General features: G+C 37.5%; 1 protein-coding gene across 2 annotated transcripts in view; it reads left to right on the top strand.

The window, feature by feature from the left end:
• The first annotated feature begins 8,725 nt into the window (after positions 1–8,725).
• LOC137295869 (protein kinase C delta type-like) overlaps positions 8,726–25,951 on the top strand; it is a 114,157-nt gene continuing 96,931 nt past the window's right edge. Inside the window, exon 1 of one of the 2 annotated variants that reach the window (XM_067827426.1) lies at positions 8,726–9,034. The gene's annotated coding sequence lies outside the window, so the exon portion shown is untranslated. The remainder of the gene's footprint in view (positions 9,035–25,951) is intronic. The other variant, XM_067827429.1, reaches the window with a different exon arrangement.

Genomic DNA, 25,951 nt, shown 5'->3' with positions numbered 1-25,951 from the left:
GCGACAATCTGTCTTCTCTGAGCGGTGTCAACTTTTACACTAACCCGAGAGTGGAAGGGCTGAGCCGTCTTCTAACACAACAGTGTGAAACAAAATAACAGATATTATCAAACACTAACGAAACCTTATCCATTTTCGCAAATTGTTATAGCACACTCGATTTGGGAACAGGTACAATCCCAACGAATTGAGTCAACACAAATACTGAGCAAATATGTTTAGGACTACCGATCCATTTCACGAAGCAAATGACATTTTCTTAGGGTTTTTTCTAACAAAATTGTTGAATATCTAAACTGCTTGTCAATGCCCCAATCATCTATTTGTCTTCATCTTGACTAAAGGTTAGAGTGGAATATCAGTATCTTATGCCTGAAATTGCAGTCTTATCATTCGCAGGAATATGCGGTGTTGATTTCATGTCAAGGTTAGCATGTATTGCACGTGCATAATCGTCAAGCTACCTGTAGCAGCCAAGTGTACTCTCCCAATTCGTTGTACTGCCTCACTTGTCACAAATGCGTTTAGTGCGCAGGATCATCTAATATGTGTCTAGCAGTAGTCTCAGTGTATTTCGTTTCACTATACCACTGAGACCACTGAGACTCAGTGGTGGAGTGTAACGAAAAGTACTGAGGATAAGTTTACTTAGACTGATGTATATGAAGTTCTGTAGCACTACGAATGTCGTAGGTCTGTATAGGAGTACTGTAGCACTACGACTGTCGTAAGTCTATGTATAGGAGTACTGTAGCACTACGACTGTCGTAAGTCTATGTAAAGGAGTACTGTAGCACTACGACTGTCGTAAGTCTATGTATGGAGGTACTGTAGCACTACGACTGTCGTAAGTCTATGTATAGGCGTACTGTAGCACTACGACTGTCGTAAGTCTATGTATAGAGGTACTGTAGCACTACGACTGTCGTAAGTCTATGTATAGAGGTACTGTAGCACTACGACTGTCGTACGTCTATGTATAGAGGTACTGTAGCACTACGACTGTCGTACGTCTATGTATAGAGGTACTGTGGCACTACGACTGTCATACGTCTATGTATAGAGGTACTGTAGCACTACGACTGTCGTAAGCATGTATATGAAGTACTGTAGCACTACGACTGTCGTACGTCTATGTATAGAGGTACTGTAGCACTACGACTGTCGTACGTCTATGTATAGAGGTACTGTGGCACTACGACTGTCGTAAGTCTATGTATAGAGGTACTGTAGCACTACGACTGTCGTACGTCTATGTATAGAGGTACTGTGGCACTACGACTGTCGTACGTCTATGTATAGAGGTACTGTAGCACTACGACTGTCGTAAGCATGTATATGAAGTACTGTAGCACTACGACTGTCGTAAGTCTATGTATAGGCGTACTGTAGCACTACGACTGTCGTAAGTCTATGTAAAGGAGTACTGTAGCACTACGACTGTCGTAAGTCTATGTATAAGCGCACTGTAGCACTACGACTGTCGTAAGTCTATGTATAGAGGTTATGTAGCACTACGACTGTCGTAAGTCTATGTATGTGAAGTACTGTGGCACTACGACTGTCGTACGTCTATGTATAGAGGTACTGTAGCACTACGACTGTCGTAAGTCTATGTATAGGCGTACTGTAGCACTACGACTGTCGTACGTCTATGTATAGAGATACTGTAGCACTACGACTGTCGTACGTCTATGTATAGAGGTACTGTGGCACTACGACTGTCGTAAGTCTATGTAAAGGAGTACTGTAGCACTACGACTGTCGTAAGTCTATGTATAGAGGTACTGTGGCACTACGACTGTCGTACGTCTATGTATAGAGGTACTGTAGCACTACGACTGTCGTAAGTCTATGTATAGAGGTACTGTAGCACTACGACTGTCGTAAGTCTATGTATGGAGGTACTGTAGCACTACGACTGTCGTACGTCTATCTATAGAGCTACTGTGGCACTACGACTGTCGTAAGTCTATGTATAGGCGTACAGGAGCACTACGACTGTCGTAAGTCTATGTATAGAGGTACTGTAGCACTACGACTGTCGTAAGTCTATGTATAGAGGTACTGTAGCACTACGACTGTCGTAAGTCTATGTATGTGAAGTACTGTAGCACTACGACTGTCGTAAGCATGTATATGAAGTACTGTAGCACTACGACTGTCGTAAGTCTATGTATAGGAGGTACTGTAGCACTACAACTGTCGTAAGTCTGTATAGGAGTACTGTAGCACTACGACTGTCGTACCTCTATATGTATGTAAGATGTACGACAGTCGTAGTTGTGCAGTAACTTGGTGCCATACCTTTACATCAACTTACGACTAAGAGAGCTTCGAAAATCTAGGCCCAGGAGTGCAGCACGCAAAGTTTGCAAAGCTTTATATTTAGACAGTATTGAGTGCTTGCCCAACCATTTTAGAAACAATCACGTGTAAGCAGGGGCTTTATTTATGATTTTCGTAGCTACGCCCCTTTCTTTAACTTTCTGAAAGGGTTCCAAGCGTTACGAGCAGTCGTAGCCCTGTAAATGTAGCACTGACTTGAAATGGTGAAGTGCTACGGACGCTTTTGGGATAGGGTCCCAGGTTAAGGCTGATGCAATTATAGTTGTCAACTAGTTCAACCGGAATAATACGTAAAGATGGCTGTGTTTGCAGTTTGTACTCAAAAATATGTTCGGTAAAGTGTGTGTGATAATTATAAATATATATATGGGTTCGTTTTTTTACAGGCTATGATGTGCGTCGTCAGTTTTGCTTCTGGATAGTCTGTGGGCCAAATACAAGTTCCATGTCGTTTTGCTTCTCGACCTTCTCCTCAGAAACGGGGTTTAGTTTTTACAGATATCACATTTTCCACTATTGACATGAAACTAGAAACACTTACCTTGGGACTTGCATGTTTCCGTCAAGACTAACGCTTAAACTCTGGAACACGCACGCACGCACGCACGCACGCACGCACGCACGCACGCACGCACGCACGCACGCACGCACGCACGCACGCACGCACGCACGCACGCACGCACGCACGCACGCACGCACTATTTTTTTAAGTTCCTTCTAAACTTAAAAGGAGAGAGAGGGGATTGAGGTCCTGAGGAGAACTAGACTTGCTTCATTTAAGGCTTTAACGTTGCATGAGGGACTAGGCAGAAGGGAAAATATTGCAGTTGGCGAACTGTGAGACAAGCTAGTTCTCACAATATAATACCTTGCCTTTCAAACACAGACATATTTGTATTTATTGACCGATGTTCGGAACTTTGTACCATACAGTGTCTGGGTTTTGTCTGGCTCGCTGTTGACATTTGGCGAGACTAAAGGAAGGGGAATAAACTTATTACCCAAATAATGTTTATGTTGTATTAATTTCTCTTTGCATTGTACGGAAACAGGTTCAGATATACATCTATGTTAATATTACGGCTATATTTTGACGTCCGTGTAATACTTATGTTGACCTTCCACATCTTGTACTGGCTTACCCATTCATCAATGTATGGATAGCCTTCGTTTCCTGGTACGTTCTACTGTCAAACCCAGTCTGCAACGCTAAAGCCCAAAATGAAGCAAGTCTAGATTTCCATGGGTTCACCTAGGTTCCGATTCAGTCATTTGAGTGGATCGATGCGTATACTGTTGATGGCTGGATTGTCTGGTCTAGACGAAATTATTTAAAGACCGCCGTCATAGAGGTGGAATATTGCTAATTATCTTACGTTATCCTATGGAATCTCACTCACTCCTTTTCGGTTTAAATGGGATTACTAGTATTTGTTACTATCAACATTATACATACTCAGGGACTTAGGGTAAGTCTAGGTATTGTATAGCTTTTGTGTTTTTGTTGTCGGTTTATGACTTCAATGTTATGAAAACGTATACATGTATTTTCATACACTCCATTTCTTCAGAATGTCGACCAATGTGTGAAGCCTATTTTCTGGTGTCCCCCGCCGTGATATTGCTGGAATATTGCTAAAAGCGGGGTAAAACTTAACTCACTCACTCACTCACTCAGAATGTCGACCTTACGATAAGACGATCCATGTGTAGATACGCCTGGGGGCTGACCGTGTATTTGAGTGTTCTCCACTTCAGTGCGTGTGTGCTAAGGGTGGGGGTACGTGGTTTTTAGCATGTGTCCCACGTCGTTATGTTGCTGGAACATTGCTAAAACGGTGTAAAACCACACTCACTCACTCACTCACTCACACACTCACTCACTCACTCGCTCTCGAAGTTTTTCTGGCGTGCGTGTGTTGTATCCTTGCTTTCGATAAATCATTGAACAGCACACAGGCTGGTTGTTAAGCGTGATTAACGTTGTTTGCAGAAAATCAGTAATGAAAGGACTGTTTGGTTAGATTATTGACTTTAGATGGTTTCATGTTAACAATAATCAACGCCTGCTGAGCAATGTGATATTATCATCCTGACCCTGGCGACTTTTCTCGACCAAACCGCTTAATAAAGGTGTTGTATCCGTTTGTGTGGAAACATGTCGGTTTGCAGTCTCTATTTACGGATAAAGCAACAAAGTGGCGCTCGTTCTTTGTTGAAATAGTATCATTGCCTGCAGTTAACGAAGCCAAAAATCGAAATTTCACCTGCAATTTGAAAGTTTATCATTACGTGAGACCCATCACGGCGTGTTTGGACGAACCTGGCAGCCGGGAGAAGAAATAAATGCAGCTGCATCTGGAAATACCCTTCTTAGCGCTGCGTGTTAGTGGTGCTTCCGGAGACAACATATACGCAGGTTTCGAAAAACTGAAATCTCATAAACGTAAACGCTAATGTTTATGTCTTCTGTTTAAAAACTTGGCCAAAAAAAGGCAGGGTTGCGTTTCTTTTGCTGTTCATTATACAGGGGTCCAGCTTGAACTGCCAAGCCGAACAATCAGGAGTCAGTGTAGTTTTTACATTGTACCGTATGAGGAATCGAACCCGAGCCATTGCCATTGCTCTTTAACCATTGCTCTCCCCCACTTTCCCTTATTATCTGAACCCGTAAGAAGATCCGGGTTAGAACTGGCCCTTGGTAACTCATGCTTGTCGTAACGGACGACTAACGGGATCAGGTACAAACTCGATTATTTACAGACCGCCTCCATATAGCAAAGTGAGGCATTAAACAACCAACCATCACCCAACAACCAACCAGCATGCCATTGCATCCCTATTGTCGTAAGAGGTGACTGACGGGATCGGGTTGTCAGGCTCGTTGAGTTGGTTGACACATGTCATCGTATCCCAATTGCGCAGATCGATGCTCATGCTGTAACTCACTGGATTGTCTGGTCCAGAGTGCTGCGTCAAACAACAAAAGCCTTGCTCCAGCAGACACCACATAGTGTTATGGATTACACGTACGTTCAACCATTACACCAAAGACACTGTTTTGAATTCCAGCGAGGGCGAGTCTAATGTTCGATGCCCACACGCTGATTTTACTTAAGAACGAAGTAAACTCACTTAATCACAGTGCTGTATATACGTCTCCATCACGGTCCCTGGGTCATATTATTTTCCGTATTACCAGCACCTAGAATGAAAACGCTCTAAATAATGCAAGGTTCAATTTCAATTCTCAGTGGAGCTCCTTATCGATTTACATGGATCTCTTTGCTTCTCCCTGATTAACATATTTTCAGAAGCTAAGCGTTCATCTACCGATGGTGACACATGTAGTTTCTATAAATAGCAGCATTTTATAACGAATCACGACTGTAGCATTTATAAAGACCGTCTGTATCGTCAAGTATTTATGAATGGTTATAGACCGACGTCAACTCCAAAGTAATTCCATTATCTGCTGTAGTTTATGAAATAAGTAATCTGATTCCTCTCCCCTAGCCGTATTTAATTTGGAATTAAATCCCTTCACAATGAGATTACATTCAGACACCTGCCTCGATGTCAAACTGACGTCAATCATCAGCATAAGATGATCTAAAGTAGAGATCCACATTGGCAACATGGCTGATACACGTAAATGAATTTTACAGTTGTACTTACCAATAGCTTTAAACTCAAAAACCTAGAAAATGGTTAAGTGATTTTCTTGTTAATCTCTAGCAATGCTCATGGTGGTTCTTTCAGGGGAATCACTAATAATTGCAGGTTTTCTGTAGACTAAGGCTTAGTCTCTGAATATGTATAATTTGACAGTAACAAACTAAACCATTTAACTTTAAAAGGAGCCCCAGGGGGAGAAGGTACAACACCCCCCACCCCCCTCCAAATTTTGTTGGGGCTGTAGCTTCATGTTAGGAGGCATCACAGTGAATTTTCGATCCAGGAAAAACGTTTCAATTTCCAGTACAATAAGATTCGAAAGGAACCCTAGCAATTGGTAAAAGTGTACGTTTATTCCACACTTATGTAATTTGGGTTTAACATTTCCGTGTAAAGACGTAATAAGACACCTAAAAATACAGGCATAAATATCCTATGTGTGTATTCAGTAACACGCTGTTTGAGTGTTACGGTTTATATGTAGCATCCCTCTTGAATTATCTCCAGAGTAAAAGGAGGTAATTTACGTGTTCATCATTTAAAGAAGCGTGTGAGGGCAGAACGTCTGTGTTCAATTAGTGAGGCGCTTCCCGACTCTTTAACACGGTGTATCCATGACGAGTACATGCTTGACATACGCAGATCCGGAACAGGCATGCCCCAGGGTGATAGTCTTAGCCTATCTTATTTACATTAATGTGCTCGGGTTTTCGTCAAGATCACTAAAGCATTACACCATGACGTCAATTTAAGTGTTACTCGTGATCATGGACAGAAATATAGCGCTGGCTAGATTCACGGACCAGTCAACACCCATGTTCGATCTATCGATGACATTTGTATTTCAAGCATAATTTGTGGAAATAATTAAGTCTTCTATACATATCACAAACACTCGTAAGCCTAAGATATCGTAAGTTTTCTCGTTGCCAATGTACCTCCAATAGTGCAATACAGGACCTACTGATGCTACAGAAAAGTTACGAGATCTTAGGCTTACGAGAGTTTTGTGAAACGGGGCCCTGGAATTCTCATTTACTGATAACCGCAAACCGGTCTGCCCAACTGAATGTCCGCTAAGTCTATGAATATCTATAAAATCTTGATAGTAACAAAAATCTAGACTTGCTTCACTTAGAGTTTTAGCATTGTAGGGAGGGCTTGACAGCAGGGAAATAGTGTGGTTCAATACTGTGAGACGGACTAACATGTTCCATGTTATTGTGAATTGTTCAGCTTTGCTAAGCACCAAATGTGAAATCTTCAACGACTTCAAGGAAGTTTGTGAAGTCATGTTGGTACATGGTTTGCAAAGCGTAAGTGTAAGTTGAATTACAGCTTGATAGTTACGTTGAATGCGTGTAGAGTTAAGTATAGACTTATTGGAATAGGTCCCGCCAAGTTTGTTGTGTAAGATTCGTGATGGGACTCTGTGACGTGGTTAATGGCGTTTCAGTATATCACGAGACGACCTTATAATACCTACAAAGAATGTGGTTCGACAGTTGACTATTAGATACAGAAATCCATGATGCAGTTTCTCGAAAGTAAAACGGAAGATATAATGGAAAATATTTCTGAAATAAAATCAGTTTATTTGATAGATACACGGTGTGTGACATATTTGTGTGTGTGTGTATGTGTGTGTGTGTGTGTGTGTGTGTGTGTGTGAGAGAGAGAGAGAGAGAGAGAGGGGTGGTGGTTAAATTTTAAATTTGTGATATTGTGGTCTTTTAACAAAGTGATAAGGTAGATTAAGACCTGTTTTATTCAGTTTGGTTTTTATATTGATTCTATTCGGATGGTACACTTGATATCTCTGCCCCGATAAGAGGAAACAATGGCTTGTATGCACTACATGTCTTACACGGTGTCATTTAATCGCTCTATCATAATTGGATAGAGCTTTGTCGGATGGAGGAAATTTGTATCACGTCAGTTGCAAGTTTCAAATGCTAATTCGATTTATTTTTTACACATTGCCTTACTCAGCCATGCTCTTTGACCCTCGCTCAACTTCCTGGTTTTCAAACGAAATATTAACTAGATTATGTTGTCCATTTGTCGAGCTTGATTTTATTAATGTCAGATGTGTTCGTTAAATCAATAATGTGTACGTTTTGTAGTCAAAACACAATAATGTGTAACTAAGCAATATCTAATTAGTCAGTTAATAAGTATTAGTACATGAGGAGTAATATATTTTTCAATCATTGATTTTGAGCACTTGAATGCATTTAAATGTTACGATTAAAACAGAAATTGTTTTAAATATTTTTGTAAGTATATTTTAAAATATATTCTTACCTGTCATCGTTCAAAGTGGTTGTGAAATCTAATACTGTGTTTCACACTTAAAAAGATCGAGACATTTCCGTCTCACTATAAACTTTCTATATTTGTATTTATATTTACTATTTATATCACAATTGCGGTCACGCTTTAAATTATTAGTAACGACAGAGTCGCATTGAACGTCAGAAGGCTCGCTAGTCATACAAACTACTTACGTCTTAGTTCACTGTCATGTTTAGTCATTTGTCTTTAGTCATTGTAAGACAGGTATCAAAATACTTGAGCACCCATTCATAAAATGCGACAGAGATGAGATCGCGTCACGTTGTTCCATATAAGGAAAACGCGACCCTTGTACTGTTTTGTAGTGGTGTGACGTCACTTGCGTAAATCTATTTTTGGCGACAGGACCTAAGAACGATCGTAGAAGGGTGTTTCCTAGCTCGTCACAAGTTCGCTTGTAGTTGCACCTGCGAAGTACCCTGACAGAACGCAGAGCATATTTGTTATTAACTGGACTGTGGATCGTAGCTTTTAACCTGTTGCCGTGTGTCGAGTTGTGCAGCTCAACGAAAGTTGTGAAGTTGTGAGGACGACTGGTGGAGTATTCACTTTACTGTTACAAGCTGGTTCAAGTAAGCAGTTGGTGATAGTGATAGTCAGATATAGCGACCGGCTTGGGATTGGACCGTTGTGTCTGTGTACATCAGAGGTAAGTTTCTCTTATGTAATGTGAGGCCGCAAAGCAGTTTTTACAGATCGTGAAATGAACAGAGTGTGTTGTTTCATAGTTGTGTTATGTTAAACTGACTGATAAATCATTCAGTTGTATACTTTCATATATATCTGTTTATCGTCAACATCAACAACAACACCAACCACAAGTTATAAATTGCTTGGCATACAATCGATTTTACCATTGTCAGTTTTGTATTATATCCGAGTTGGTTGTATGTGATAAAGGGTTAATTATTCATTGTTGAGTTCTGTCATCCACGAAGTATATAAACTTATTGTATCCCATGTATATTGCACCCAGGGACAATAGCACAGCAATTAGTCTTCTTCTACAACAAAGCAGTGACTATATAGAAGTAAACAGTCTTCATACAGTGTAAAGCCACAAAACATTTGTTAATTTTGAAACAAGAGTTTATGTATAATAACATTCACAATGAGTGAGTGAGTGAGTTTAGTTTTACGCCACACTCAGCAATAACATTTACAATGATGTTAATCGAGTAACAAATACTTGTTTATTCTACATGGTTTACTTACATAAGGATAGTTATCGTCAATATCAACCTCAGTTTAAAATCACAATGTTTCATATCACCTATGATGTGTCCATTGTCATTTTTGTGTTATATACATTGTGCTAAGTAGATGTTTGGTGAATGTAATACTATGTTTATTATTCATTGGTGGATGTTATTGCCCAGGAAACATGTTATATACAACCTATTAAATATTACAGGTATTGCACTTGGACAATAGCTCATCAACAAGATTAATGTGTTTGATCACACACCAAGCATGTATATTGCATGTATATTACACTTCCATACAATAACTCATTGATGTGGTGAATCAGTTATTGCATGTATATATACTGAAAGATATATGACACCCTTTTCATGGGTGTGTGATGGATGATTTGCACATCTAGTGTATCATTGTGGTTATGACACACATTTATGATCTGTCAAGATTGATGTCCCAATCTATAGACACGCAAAAAGAGATGTGATGATATGAGTCATGCATGTTTTCTACCATGTTAAAGGATAATGATAGAATATTCCAAAATGCCGAAATAATATTGAGTCTTTAAATGTGTTTATGTTTTATCCTATAACAAGTGATCTCTGAGTATCAAAGAAATCGTAACTATTGGTGGAATAAGTAACTGTACTGAAGGGTTATTTTGGTAACAAAGTAGAATTTGTAAAATGTGCAGCTTTGATTTATCTTCCTCCTTCAACAATAAGGTTCACTCATGACTCATGTCACATGATGTGTAAACATGGTAAAACAAGAATGATTGAGTGGAGTTAATTGACTGCTTATAGCAACTTTCAAGTAATATCTAGGGGACACCAGAAATAGGATTCACACATTGTTTTCATGTGCAGAATTGCACCAAGGCTTTTTGTCATGAGGAGCTAACAGTTTACCCACTGACTAAGGCTACCCACCCTATGAGAGAAGATATCACAAGAGTAACAAACTGAATTATTTGTATTAGAGATACGTTTCACAAACAGTCAGTGATATTGTCACTAGACTGTCTCACTGTTCCTGTACGACATTATTTTGCCTTCCTCCCATCCCTCACTGCTCTGTATAACCTGTAAATAAAAGGGGTCTGGGGGTAGCCCAGTGATTATAGCATAAGCTCGTCAGGCCAAAGACCCAGGGTCGATTGCCCACATGGGTAAAATATGTGATGCCCATTTCTGGTACCGCTGTGATATTGCTAGAATATTACTAAAACTAAAAAGTGGCGAAAAAATAAACTCAGTCATTCTAAATGAACAAGTCTAGATTTTCTTTACTTTCTCTATGCAGTGGCTCTTCAAATTTAAATGAATTATAAGGTTCTGTAAAAATTATGTATGATTAGAGACAAAGCCTAAGTGTACATTATCACGAGACATCTTGACTGCTGCTAAGGGGAGTTGCTAAGGAGTGCTTCTTCCTTCTTCCATTTTGATAGTGATGCGCAGCAGGTACACAATAAATGGAGCATAGAGGGGTCATCAACTCAACTTCCGTATTACCTAGAGTATAGTATTTGTTCCTGTTTATGCTAAAATGAAGTCATGAAGTAATGTACTATTGTATAACCATGATCTATTTTCTATTTCCTATTTTCCAAAATGATAGTTTTATTTACTGGTTGAGTTGACCTCATGATATTGGTAATGTTTAGACTCTTTCGTGATCATGTGATTGTGTATGAATGGTGATGGTGTTATCATGTTTTATCTGACATTTACAGGCTTTAAAAAACTGAGCATGTGAAAGATACAGTCGTTGTTTATCTCATCTACAAATTAGTCATCAAAGCTTTGTCAGTGAGTGGGAAATATTATTCCAATATCATGAGCCATTTGAATACGTGGATTTCAGTAAATTTTCACTTAACAGCCTCCATTGTGTGTTAGATTCACTTTCCCCTATGTCTGTCAATTAGTAGAGAAAGTCTTTACTCTGCATCTTTTTGTTTATTACATTTAACAAATGAACCAGACAGATAGTCAAATTAACAATTTGGTTTGTGAAAATAGTAAATACAGCAAGGATGGTCTATTCGGCATTATAATGTAAGTGAAAGAGTGATGGTGATACAGAGAAAGATGAACTCAGGAATTTATCTAGACTGTCAAATGTCGGCACTATTTCTGTAATTACATACCAAATTAACCCAAGTCTTGTTTTATCACAGGGTGAGTGAGTTTAGTTTTACGCTGCACTCAGCAATATTCCAGCTATATGGTAGCAGTCCGTAAATAATTGAGTCTGGACCAGATAATCCAGTGATCAATAGCATGACTATCGATCTACTAAACAGGGATAAGTTGACACATGTCAACTAAATCAGCAAACCTGACCACCTGATCTGGTTTGTCACCTTTTATGACAAGCATGGGTTACTGAAGGTCAGTACTAATCCAGATCTTCATATGCATTCATGATAGGAGGGACAAACTGACCAACCTGTGAAGATCAGGGTTAGAACTGATCTTCTGTAACCCTTTCACTCACTCACTGTTGCACTGACCAAAATCTGATTGAAATAGCACTTTTTTCTTCCCTACCATCGGATGAAAATCCAGTCACATGTTACTATAAATCTCCATGCCTTTTGAAATCACTCTATGGTTATAATTAACACAGAGTCTAGTCTACTTTATACCACATAGTACAGTGTCCCTTTAATGCCCTATGACAGCAATGGAATATTTGCATGAAGTGCAGACTAGATTGTAACAAGTATGTGAGAAGATATATGTTAAGATAATAATAATAAAAAAATGTTTACGGACCATTTCAACATGATACAGGCAGGATTGTGACTTAAGAGAACCAACGTACATCATAGCAAGAGCTCTGTTGAAGGTATGCATTGAGTCATTCACTCGAACAGGCTAGCTTAGTGTTATGGCATGGATTCGGTACTGGAGATAAAACGTGGGACATGTTCTTCATGCACTTAATATCTTTCCCATTCTTGCCATGGTGATAGAAAATGGAACTATGCCAAATTTATTGCTGAAAACTGGTCCTAGTTAGCTACTGAGTTTAGATGCAACCTTTTCTGAACTAATTGCATTAAATGATAAGGCTCAATATCGTCATGAATGTGAGTGAGTTTAGTTTTGCACTGCTTTAAGCAATATTTCAGAAATGTCTTGGTGGGGAACACCAGAAATGAACTTCACACATTGTACCCATTTGGGGAAATTGAACGTGGGTGGAATTAGGTCCAGACGAACTAGTGGTCGATAGAATGAGCTATCCAGAATCCATGTGATCAGAGTGGTTGGCAAGGTCATTATGCCTACTTGAACTTTTGGTATAACAAACGTTGGGTACTGTGACCTCTGCCCTGAAGCCCACAAGGAAGGATGTCTCTAAGATGACTGGAGGCAGTTAGAAGGTCAGTGGCTTGTGGTTTTGATGAGGTCCACTCATACAGTGTGATGTAATCTAGACTTGCACAAGTCCCTAATGTAATAATTGATAGCTCAAATGATAATTTCTGAAAAAATATAAATAGTTGACTCGAGTCCTTAGGCCATACCATTCGCTTATCTAGACTTGATTCATCAAAGGATAGAATTAGTTTACATGCATGGGCTTAGCGCCCAGTACAAGGAGCAAGGCTAGTCTTAACCCAACTGCGCTGAGTCTATTGTGATGCATGAAAGTTACGATCATCATAGCACTGAGATCTTACTGCATGTGATCCTGTTCTCTACATGATTACAATGAATGTATCTGTGTTTGAAAGTCTTCTATTATGTTGTATTATTAACAACAGTGCGTAGATTAAAAATAAATGTCTGTAAAATCGGCCATGGAGAAAAGTTTTAGTAAATTTGTCTACAATCAGCCATAGTTTAGTGAGTATAGCCTTGTACCACACATAGCAATATTCCAGCAACATGGCGAACAATTAGCCATAAATTCCCGAAAGCAAATGTGAATATTTTGAAGTTGATATCTTGTTTACCTTTTGTCCCTTGACAGTTATAATTGACTCCTCCATTAGTTACCCCTGAGGCGCACTGATTACTGTGGACATTCTTTACCTGTCCTTAACGAGATATACCTGTCGAAAGTGGCAGCTAGATGATAGATGCTCCATGTATACAAAAATACCTTCGGGACATATACCAGATTCTGATGCATGTCCTGACTTTTCGGTTATAGACGTTTCATGTGACATTTTGTGTTTTGTTTTTAGATCAACTAACATTTTGTTGCTTCTGGAGAAAGGTGAGGTAAGAGGAAATGGGGTTTTAAGTTGTACTTATGAATATTTTGCTGACATGATGACATGTATTAGCCTAAAGTTATGCCAGTTTCATGGTGCTAGCTCACTGAGGTACCATTCCACAGTTAAGCATGAATACATACCCAGACACTTTATACTGACCTCAAGCTGACCAGTACTTGCTGTACCCACTAATGCTGCAAGTGAGGCTGGTAGCAACAAGTACCATATTCTAACATCTTTTAGTATGACACAGCTTGGGATTAAACCTATGACCTTCTGCTCTCAGGGTAGATGTTCTTATTGCCATGCGATTATATTGGTCAATTTCTGGAGAAAGAAAAATATTTGTTTATGTTTAAGATCTGAAATATTAGCTTTCTAAAGTTTCCAAACCGCTTCAATTAATATTTTACCCGGTATAAATTGTGAATGAAAACAAATAATTAAGATTTTAAGTGTCAAGGGATTCAAAGTAATATAGCAGTTTGAATCATTAAACCTGTTCAGTTGAAGCTATTGTACCAGGCCAGATTTAATCACCATCCTTGTCTGAGTTAGTTCAATTAAATATGTTTCTATTTTAAACAAATTCTGTAAGGCAAAAGCCAAACATAGAACAAATAAATTGTGTAGTTTCTGTACATTGTATTATTAATGGAGTAATAATCATTATTGGGTCACAACGTTGTTGTTTTGGATGATAATTATTATGGGTCACGTCTGGTATCATAAACGTTCACTACTTTTTGTATTTTGGCTGAAGCCCTTTAAGGAAGTGCTCTAGAGTAGCCTCTATCTTACCTTTGTTTTTGCTGAATATGAAAATATTGAAAATCTTAGAGTTGCCAGTGGTTCTCTGGGGATTTCTTTCACCTTTTGTCACAGGAAAGTTTTAACTGTAACAACATATTTACCCCATATTCAGGTACAGTGTCTCCCATCTCACAGGGGTCAGTCAATTTCATTCAATTTTATAATTTTTTATAATTTCAGTGATTAAACTATAGTCCATTCAGACTCTTACAAATTTGTGTATTGTATTGGATTGTAATTACTTAATTAATGATCATAAATTGGTGAAAAGAAGGTAAACTTGATTGTAAATGACGGGATCTTGAGGGTTTGTAATATAGAACTCTGTGATCTCATTTCTGTCAAGGAAAATAGATGTGTACAGATTTATGAGCACACACCCCACTTCTAATCAAGTGTTGAACAACTGGTGTACGTATACAGGTACACATGAGGGTGAGTCTTTTGTTGGGGTCAATGACGCAGATCATGCTTCTAGTGCAGAGCAGGAAGATTATGTCGTCTCCTTTGTGTGAGTGCGTACTCAAAGTCAAATACTGTAATAACAGTAAGCCTGTAATTATTAAAATTACTAAAAAAAACCCACACCATCATAAGCATTGCAAATGCTGGAGCAGTGAGTGAGTGAGTGAGTGAGTGAGTGAGTGAGTGAGATTTACATACCACTAGGCTGTCCCACCACCCCTAAATGGTTCAAGTTGTTTTATCCAGATACCATATTTTTTCTCAATTGTTATAGAAAACCCCATTCTTTTTCAGAAATTAAAAACATGGTCGTGAAACAAAATATGGTTCGGTCAGTATACCGTGTCACGATTTGGTAGCCTGTAACATGCTCTGGTTATTTCATGCTCTGAAAATGTTGTATGAAGCCAAAGAAATTAGGGCTAAATACCCACAGCAGATGAAACATAATGTCGGAATTCAAGCATGTTGACATAGCTTTGGTGTGACTGACAGCTGTTTACAAGTCTTGTTTACTTTATGTGAGATCATTTATGTCAGGAGAAACATGGCAGGTATTTTACAAATATCCATTACAAAATCCTTTTTAATTTTCACACATAATTAAGGTAACAGGTTCATAATAATATCTATGTATGAATTTGTGTTAAATGTTTGAATTTATTAAAAATATGCTGTATTTGTTTTTTCAAACATCCATATCGATTTCCTTTTTGATTTTCATACGAAACCAAGGTAACAGGTTAATTTATTAATAAAGGTATTTATTCATTTGTGTAATATGCATGAATTTTTTAAAAAGTTCTGAATTTTTAACATTATGTTTTAAATATGAAACTGATTAGTAACACAGTTAAATTTGATGTTAAACTGTCACTTCCTTACTATTCTTTTGTGTGTTTTTCATTATCCAGACTAAAATATCAATACTTGTTAAATGAGAATCGTGTCTGACCCATGGCATTTAAGAGATACAATAAGGATCAGTTGTTTCAGAGCAGGTACACTCAGGTCCACCAAGAAAAACTTTCCTGCTGTGCAGCGAAACATTGAATAATCAACATTAGTCATGGAACTAGCAGCATATTCATACTATCTTGCAACTGAAACACAAACAAAGGCAAAGAAAGACTGTGAAACTGCAACATTTTTATTCATGTCAGTGAACATTGACCTCTACTGGACATGAGTATTACTGTTCATGCTTTTTTAAAAGTTCACTTGATATAGAAAAGTGTTGAATATGTCAAAATGATTACTGTCAATCATTTTATATGAATGGAAAGTTAACTAAACAAGTGTGCAGACATGTATCATGATGATAAATGCCAAATAACACAACAGAAATACTTTGAAATGGAATGTAACTTTTGTCCAAGCTGGAAAATGGCTCTTCATTTTTTTTTATCCAGTTTTAGTGATTTAAAGTGACTGTGTTTACTGTTTCAGTAGCGAGACATTATGTGTATAGTGATTGTGACTATTCAGAGTTCTGCGGAGTAGGAAAGTTTTCTTTGGTATCGTCTGAGTGTAGTATGTGTGTTACACTGAGCAATGCCTGCTCCGACACTATAAACTAAAATCTTAAATTATTTACTTTACTTACTCAGTGGGTGAGTAGTGTACGAGTAAAGTTTATGACATTGCACAAATGTGACAGAATTGTGTGTATACACATCTGCAGCTGTGACAGAATATGAAGTGATTTTCCTAATTCAGGGTGATGTCAAGGTCCAAATGGATCATTACTTGGGCATGAATCACCAGTTCTCAATGGTTTTCTTCCTGTTTGATTCATCAAAACTTTTTTTATCCATTAGACTAAATAACCCAGACAGTAAGTTTACCTGTACCAGGAATGTCAATGGCAGAGAATCCTGGGATGTTTTACTGCAAGTATGGGTCTTCTGTGTTAAGCTGATGTTATATGGCTACCGTATTTATCATAATAAATGCTTAGAATATTTTTTCAGGAGCTGGGGTTGGAAATTTAATAAAACCATACACTAGCCTAACTTAAGACTAACACTAGTCCCTGAATGTAAATGGTTTGCTTTATGATTAAACCCATTTATAGGAGCTGTAGTCTAGAATGTGGTAACTATGGCATAACATGGCAGCCTGTATATATTTAAGTGATGGCCAGGCAAGACAGTGTCAGACAACCTGAGCTATGATCCACACCGTTATATACAATGTACATGTTGTGGGGAGTCCGTGGGATTGGCTGTTATATTGTAACGCCTGTTTTCCTGCTTTACGAAGTGACTTAATAAAGGATGTTTAAGGTTTGAGACACATATCTCCCTCTGCTCAAAAATATTCCTAAAGAAGAAGAGAAACTTTTTGTGAATTGTAATGTGACAATGAATGGTATGGATTTACAACTTCTTTAATATTTACAATACAACATTTCTGACCCCTTCATCAGTCATTCCATTTGTTGTTACATTACCTACCAACTTCTACATGTCAAACATAAGCTTGTGAATTGTATCCTCCAAGAAAGTTGTTTTTTTTTGTTTGGAAAATTATTAGAAATATGTAAGTCCCCAAAGGTGAGTGAGTGAGTTGAGTTTAACACTCCTTTGAGTGGTATTTCAATTATTTTACCAAAGGGAGAGAACTCTTATCAGCAGTCCAATTAAACTTAGGCTCAGTGTTATTTGTCACACTGAGTGTAACAAAATAGTAGTAAAAGGTTGTGTCAGCTAACCTTTGAATGACCTATGACTGTCCAATCAAACAGGAGACGGCTGAATGGATTTAACCAATCAGACAACAGTTTAGGGTTCAGCGGGATTTACAATTTTAATTTCCCAGTCACTGACAGTAACACTGATCTCTCAAGAAAGGAAAATCTGCAGGAAAGATATTTTACCTGCAGTATATACCCTTTCTGCTGATAGGTTACCATTCACTAATATTTCCATAAGCTGACATCATTGAATATTGACAAAAACGCTATTTTCAGTGACTGTTTACTCACTGTTCTGATGTGCTCAATGTGCCTCACGCAGAAGTGATTCTGCATTCTGAATTGATCTGGTTTACAATTTTTCAAGGTAAAAGTTCTAAAGGTATGTGCGAATGTCAACTTAAACTGATTGTTTTGTGTGTCCGGATTAGTCAGTTGAGACGGGTAGACCTTCTACACTAGGGGTTTGCTAGACTCAGCATGCACAATTTAACAAATAATACTGAGGCTAAGCTTACTTAGACTGCTCTTATCAGAGTATCTGAGATGATATGGTCACCTTGACCCTGTCCCCTTATCTTGGCAGTATATTTGCATAAAAAGTACTAAATAAATCTCAAACATATTGATCAGCTAGCTTGACAATAAGACTTATATGCCAAAATTAAACCTTATCAGTATTTGCTTAGTGACAAAAGTCAACATCAGTTTCACCCAAACATCATGTCTTTGATGTACTTTATCTCCACCAACCATCAAACACCCAGGTTGAGAATGACAGGCACAATATTTGTTCCTTGACCTCACTCAACCGTGACCTGGCCATGCACCAAGGCCACGACCTCAGGCTGCTATGTTATATTTATTTATAGCCCGTACAGAATGTAAGTGAACCATGTCGATTGTCTTCAGACACACACAGTGTGTAACAACACCTATATGTTGTCTAACTGGTATTGAGGAAATACTCTTGTTGATGACTAAATTGTTTAGTGTTGACTAAACTGGCCAAGGAGGAGGACATACTTTTACCTGAAACACTACATGAGTAAGTTTTAAAGAGCTAGTTTCATATTGCTATGTGTAAGAACTATACCTAGGGTACACAATGTTGTGACATTCACTGTATTTTGCTTTATCTCTCATTGCTGAATACAAGGTATCTCTTTTTAATACCCCATGTGGGAACAATGTGTGAAGGCCACTTCTAGTGTCCCCGGTGTGATGTTGCTGGAATATTGTTAATAGTGGCATAAGACCCATCTCACTCACTCGTTTAAAATCTTCCTGGATAGATGCTATCTTGTTTCAGTTCATATTGTAGAAGACAGGGTGAGTGCATTGAGTTGTATTTAGTAATGCATAGTAGATTAGTTTATATCATAGCAATGATTTGATTCAGTGATTTAGAAACTTAATGTACTGAGGGTTAACTGATCTGTTCATGACTGACTGTTACTTGAGAGGGTTGTACAGAACAGGAACATCACAGTTAAATGTTAGAACACCCACACTTTATTAAGTCAGGATGTAGTGAGTCTGTCTAAGGGCCATATATATGCCACAGGAATTTCTATTCAATAAACATTTATGTGACAATATCACACAATAGTGGTGATAGTGCCAGTTGTATTATAATATGCATATATCACCTCTGAGGTATTTGCTAAATAAATGTATATTTTTGCATGGGATTTAGAACAACACTCAAACATTCTCTCCACAGATTCATACATCATAAGATCCTTCTCTATAAACAAATAGTAAACTTCACTAGTTATTTAAGTGTTCCTCTGAATTCTGTGTTTTGGTTCTGTTTAAGAATTAAAAAACATTAGCAACGCATGTTTAAAAGTAATTAGCATTTCAGATGTTACACACTGAAATTGTGGAGAAGATTGCTTTTAAATGTGTAACTTTGGAGAACTGTAATGTGTACCTGTGAACAGTACTTAAGAGTTTCACTTTGTCCTGAAAGATCATTTTTGATTTGAGAAGAATGCGTGTTTGACAGTGTGGTACATGTATATTACAGTGCAGAAATTTTTCTTTGTTAAATGGTGTTAACATGTGTTTAATATGTCATCTTTACAAAAGTGTGTATAAATGTCCACTTTTTTACTAACAAATACGGAGATGCTTGTGCATAATCCCCAAATCCAATGAGTTTTGATTATCCCCCTGATTGTGGAACTCTGGGAATCATGTATCACCTTTATCAACAAATCCAGACTGAATAGCCCAACTTAATCCTGTCAACACACTGATTATAAAAGATTTGTTGGGGTTGCATTCTAGAAGTTTGCTGGTATTGAGATGACACAATTTCATAGATGATCGTAAACAGTAAACTTACACATACCTGAAAATAGTGTAAGAACCAGTAACAAAATGTCACCATTCTTAAAACAAAGAAGTCTTTTTTCTGATTATAAAAGTATTAATTGCATATCTCGACACATATTTGTAATCTATTTTGATCCTATTTATTACATTCAATATTTCCATTCATTTTATTGAAATATTTGTGGACTGTTCTCTTTTAAATGTGTAAATTTCAGTATTCCATTGTCTGACACGTGTATGTGAAGGTAGGGTCAGTTCGGGTTTAAATCGTGCAGATAACGTTTACTTACAAAACAAAGTAAGCACAGGTGGGGTTGGTCACTAGTGGAGGTCATTTGGTCCAATTAACACCTTCACTTGTAGAACAGGTTCCGGTAGTGTGGTAAAGACATTGTGCAGTCAGACAGGGTTAAATTTGTCTGTACACATAAGGTATATACTCCTTGAAAAACAATGCCTTGAGTTCAGGGGATTATACTGAATGGAAAGGGTTAGAATGAAGATAGTAGTGACCTACATTTCTAATGTTTGAACATGACGATATTTTAGATTTCGTATTTTTTAACTGGACACATTTTTCTGGAAATATATTTTTTGCAATAGCATCAAAAAGTGAAATTTGAAATGATAATCTATATTCTTTCCTGATTTTACAGTGAATAATTTCTTTATCAAATGTGAAGACTTGTTGAGAGGTTCGGGAATTCTTAGGCATTGGGGTTGATTTGTTTTTAGTCGGTTATAAGTATGTTGGCAGATTGGACCATGCTTAAAAAAAATTGTTTAAAGTTTGAGACAGTATTATAGAGAAAGGTCTTTTTATCCTTGTTAATTCTGTTGCCATAGTTATAATTATCCTCTGTCTATGTGAGTTGGACTTTCATATGAAATACTGAGTAGTGAACATCGATGTCACTGGATGGTGACAATCACAGAGCTCTTTTGATTGGACAGTCAACAATGTTACTTTCTATTATTAAATTACTTGAGGAGCAGCAGCGTCATTAAGTTGCATCAAGTTATAATAAAAATTTTGAACACTAGAAGACTCATTTAATCCATGCTGGTCATTGGGAGTGTGTGCTGTTTATTGATTATGCTGTTGACGATCTGAGAAGGTAATTCAAAGATATTTCTGACAAATGTTGAGATATATCTGACATTTGTAACAGAACACCTGTACCCAGATGCATTTAGGAATGCTCAAACAAGACATCGTGGATTGTGTTAGTAATCTTTACCAAATTATATTCCTTTTTGGTCTTTGCATTTTAATCACTTATGAATTTGAAAATATTTACCATAAGATGCCAAAGTTTGAAACGTAATTGCCAATTAGCGGAAAGAGAATTTATTGAGTTTTTGTTTTATTATTCAGTGAAGTTTCAACTTTTTAGAAACTTGAGATATAAACTTTGTAAGTAACAAATAGTCAGTGATTTAGTTTTACTGTCAGAGTCACATAAATGACATCTCAATACTTTGTGGAGACTAAAATGAGTCCTTTGAGTGAGAGAGTGAGTGAGAGTTTTGTTTTTTGCCGCTTTTAGCATTACTCCAGCAATGTCACAGAGGGGGACACCAGAAGCGGACTTTATGCATTGTACCCATATGGGAAATCGAGCCCCAGTCTTCAGTGTGAAGAGTTAACACTTTAACCACTAGGCTACTCCCAACACCTCTCTCCAGCAAACTTTGCTGCTCACTGACAACTTGAGTTAACACACAGAATGTTTAGATCGATCGTAGCAAATTACTAGCACCAATCTACTCAGTATTAACTTGTAGTGGTCAATTGCTTGTTACAGCGAAAGTGACCATGTGCAATGGGAGCGAGACGCAGCAATTTCATGAGAACCCTCCAAGGATATGACTACATAATAGAGTTTTAGTTTTGCATTATTCTTTCTATGGCTGTATGGAATGTAAATGGAAAATGTATTGGAAAATTAGCCCTGAGTTTCTTAACCCACAGATTTTTAAGGTTTCATTTGAGTTCAGTTTTATGCGCATTTAGCAACATTTCAGCAATATCATGGCAGAGTACACCAGAAATGGTATTCACACATTTTGCTCATATGGGGAATCGAACCGGGTCTTTGGTGTGATGGTCAAACACCTTAACCACTTGGCTACCTCACCACTCTGGCTTCAACTGATGTCTGCAGGAAATATGTATGCAGTTTCTCTTCTGTTTCATCATGTGTATGGCTGTCATCTGATGAGAAATCCTCCCAGATGGAAAATGTAAACAAAAGTATAGGAAATATTATTCATGTGGCTTGAATAATCCCAGTATTCTTTGACTTGCAAATGATGATGTATTGATTTAATTGCTGAAGTATTTTTTTAGAACCAAGAAAATTGGCATTGCGAATGATTTTCTGTGATCTATTTAAATAGATGTTGTGTATGAATTGAATTATTAATGAGATCATGCTGTATCTATGGAACTTGTTTGCATATTATTTTGCAAAGAACTAGTATTAACGATTTCAACTTTATGTTGTGATATGTTAATCGAAACAATTTAATTGATTTTTGACTCTGAAATGAATGTGAACCAATGAACATGATTATTATTGTTTCTGTATGGATTAAAATAATTTTAATGTATGCATGTTTAACAATATGCTGAAAATGATTTTACATTCTGATTTGTTTTATAGCTTTGAGAGGCATAAGAGTGTCAGTGCTATGAGTTGCAAAGTTACCCCCCTTTCCTGTATCAGGATCTGGTGGTCATGGGTTTGAATCCCAGTCTTAGCGATATATGGTCTACTGTCAGTCATTACAATCATGTTCATGTTTTTCTCAAAAAGTTATAATCATCATTGATCTACATCAATTTCATCAGCTTAATTTTAAAAATGTGGATTTCGAAATCTAAACTGTAAATTGATATGCAATTATGTCACTAAAACAATGTTCAAATCATATTAACCCACCTCACTGTCAAATGTATTCCTGCTGATCACTGGATTGTCTGGTCCAGAATCAATTACATACATGTATTTACAGAACACCACGATAAAGCAGGAATATTGCTGAGTGTGGTATAAATCTGAACTAAACTCACTCTCTCAAATGTATTTCCAAACAAAAGTCTGTGAAATATGAATGACTTCCTGCTCTGCCTGTCAGTCAGTGTTGACACAATTTATGAAATGTACATGAAATTAACATGCAAGGCCATCTTCATTACTTTGGTATTACCCTTGTCTAGGCAGTTCATGAGTGCTTCATCAGGTTTCATAAATCGTTATATCTGCAGCCATGGATCCAGCTGCCCAAATTCAGGAACACTGTAGATGAAATGAATGACAGATGAAGTATACGTACCTGTCAGTTTCACTCAAGCAGGACATGTGTCATTAGTAATGTACAAGTTTGTTTAGAGATACTGTTATAATGCCAAATGTGTGCCTTTGGTATTAGAGTCATATTTGTAAGAAACACTGCAACGTGACTCTTATCATTGATGAAACTGCATTTTCTTTTAGGAGTTTTTGTAAATTGAACTGAGAATTCCGTTCTCTCTACCCCAGTAAAGTATGCTATTCAGGCCATGTCTTGGAAGTGTTGTCATGTGGAACATCTATGCTAAGGTACATCACTCTCTTTAGATATAACCCTTTGAAAATAAATGCTCAAACATTCAATGGGACAATGAGGGTATTCATTTTGATTGGCTTTCTTATAGAGCTGTATTGTATACAGCTAGGCAAACTACCATAGTAGATATTTCTCATTTAGTGTTAGATATTCAGATGAATTTCATACAGATATCTTGAATTTGCTACAATATTTAGGTTGAGTTTCGTACCAGTGATATTATGAAGACATATGTTGAGAGGCATATCCTCGATATCTCCAGGATGTAGCTAGCCTGATAAATTTATTACTTCCCTTGGCTGACTTTTTATCCAATCAGGTGTTTATGCTGGGAAGTTTAGCAAACCAATCACAACTCACTTTGGTTTTCTAAATTATCTAACTGATTAAACTTGGCAACATGAACCATGCACAGGTTCTCTGAAAGAGGCAGAAGTTCTTGCATGGATTTTCTGACCTATCAGTGTGTCTGTATGATTTCCCCAAAATGTGAGCTGCACTGCGAACAAACCTTTGCTATGTTTGTTGACACTGGCAAGTTCAGTTGTAACAGCAGCTTAGCTGATTGGCTACTGTGAGAATGCTGAGCCAGTAAAAGGAGGTAACAAAATTTTCGGGCCAAGCCATAGATGCATCCAGAACTTATGCAGAATGTATACTCTGGAGTGATGAGGATGGTTGGTCTTAGGTTGCACACAATATTGGTGATGAGTTTCACACAATGTTGAGGTTGAGTTTCACCTAATACTTTTGAGTTTCACACAATATTGAGGTTGAGTTTCACCTAATACTTACGAGTTTCACACAATATTGAGGTTGAGCTTCACGTAATACCTATGAGTTTCACACAATATTGAGGTTGAGTTTCACCAAATACTTATGAGCTTCACACAATATTGAGGTTGGGTTTCACCTAATACTTATGAGTTTCACACAATATTGAGGTTGAGTTTCACCTAATACTTACGAGTTTCACACAATATTGAGGTTGAGCTTCACGTAATACCTATGAGTTTCACACAATATTGAGGTTGAGTTTCACCAAATACTTATGAGCTTCACACAATATTGAGGTTGGGTTTCACCTAATACTTATGAGTTTCACACAATATTGAGGTTGAGTTTCACCAAATACTTATGAGCTTCACACAATGTTGAGGTAGAGTTTCACACCATATTGAGGTTTTACACAATACTTATGAGTTTCACACAGTGTGAAGGTTGAGTTTCACACAGTATTGAGGTTACTTTTCACACAATGTTGAGGTAGAGTTTCACACAGTGAAATTTCACTGGCCAGTGAAATTACAAAGAGGTTACATGTCTTCATGCAGACAGTGACAAACAGTAGCTCTTTACATTATTTATAAGGTGATCTCTAACAACATGTTGGACCGCTTCACCCCTAGTGATTTGTAATGCTGTGGTGAATATGAAAATCTTTATGACAAACTGTGTGAATGAAGAATGTGCATGCATTGAGGAATGGCAACGATTGAATGTGTGAGTAGGCATTCTGCATTGATGTTTCTCATGAATATCTATACGTATACAACCCACAGGGAGATGTTGTATAATTTCAGTTTTGGCCTGTAGTAACCTTGTTGGTAGATCAAACCTAAAGAAAGAAGAAAAACTGTGAGTTAGAGTATAAGGAGCAAGGTGGTTAGAGACATATAATCGGTCTCCAGTAACCTCTGTTTGTTGTAGGACATTGTGGATTGGGTGGTCAAGTTTTGATGATTGAAGTCACTGAAATAGTCTTTAGCAATTAATACTTATCGTAAGATCAGGTGGTCTGTTACGATGACTTGGTTGACACGTCATCATATCTTGACTGCGATGATTGATGCTCCTTCTGTTGATCACTGGATTATCTGGCCCACAGATAGCTGCCATGTGGCTGGAATATATCATAAGAAATATAACAAAGAAAACATCCCTTTCCTCTTTCACAGTGAAAGTAAGACACCAGCTGTAATAAAGACCTATGCTTTATACTAGTTTGTGTGTCAGAGTTCTTAACATTCTCAATACTTCCTCCAAAATAATTGGATGACCTTTAGAAAGTATCAGCAGATTATTAAAAACAAAAATTTAAAAAAACCCAAATTTCAGCGACTGCACTCATGCTCTGTTTTTGGAATATTCCATTCTCCCTTCAAGCAGACTAGACTTTGCGT

The sequence above is a fragment of the Haliotis asinina genome, chromosome 9, assembly GCF_037392515.1.
Source record: "Haliotis asinina isolate JCU_RB_2024 chromosome 9, JCU_Hal_asi_v2, whole genome shotgun sequence".
Lineage (NCBI taxonomy): Eukaryota > Metazoa > Mollusca > Gastropoda > Lepetellida > Haliotidae > Haliotis > Haliotis asinina.
This window is presented reverse-complemented; position numbering and strand designations above follow the sequence as displayed.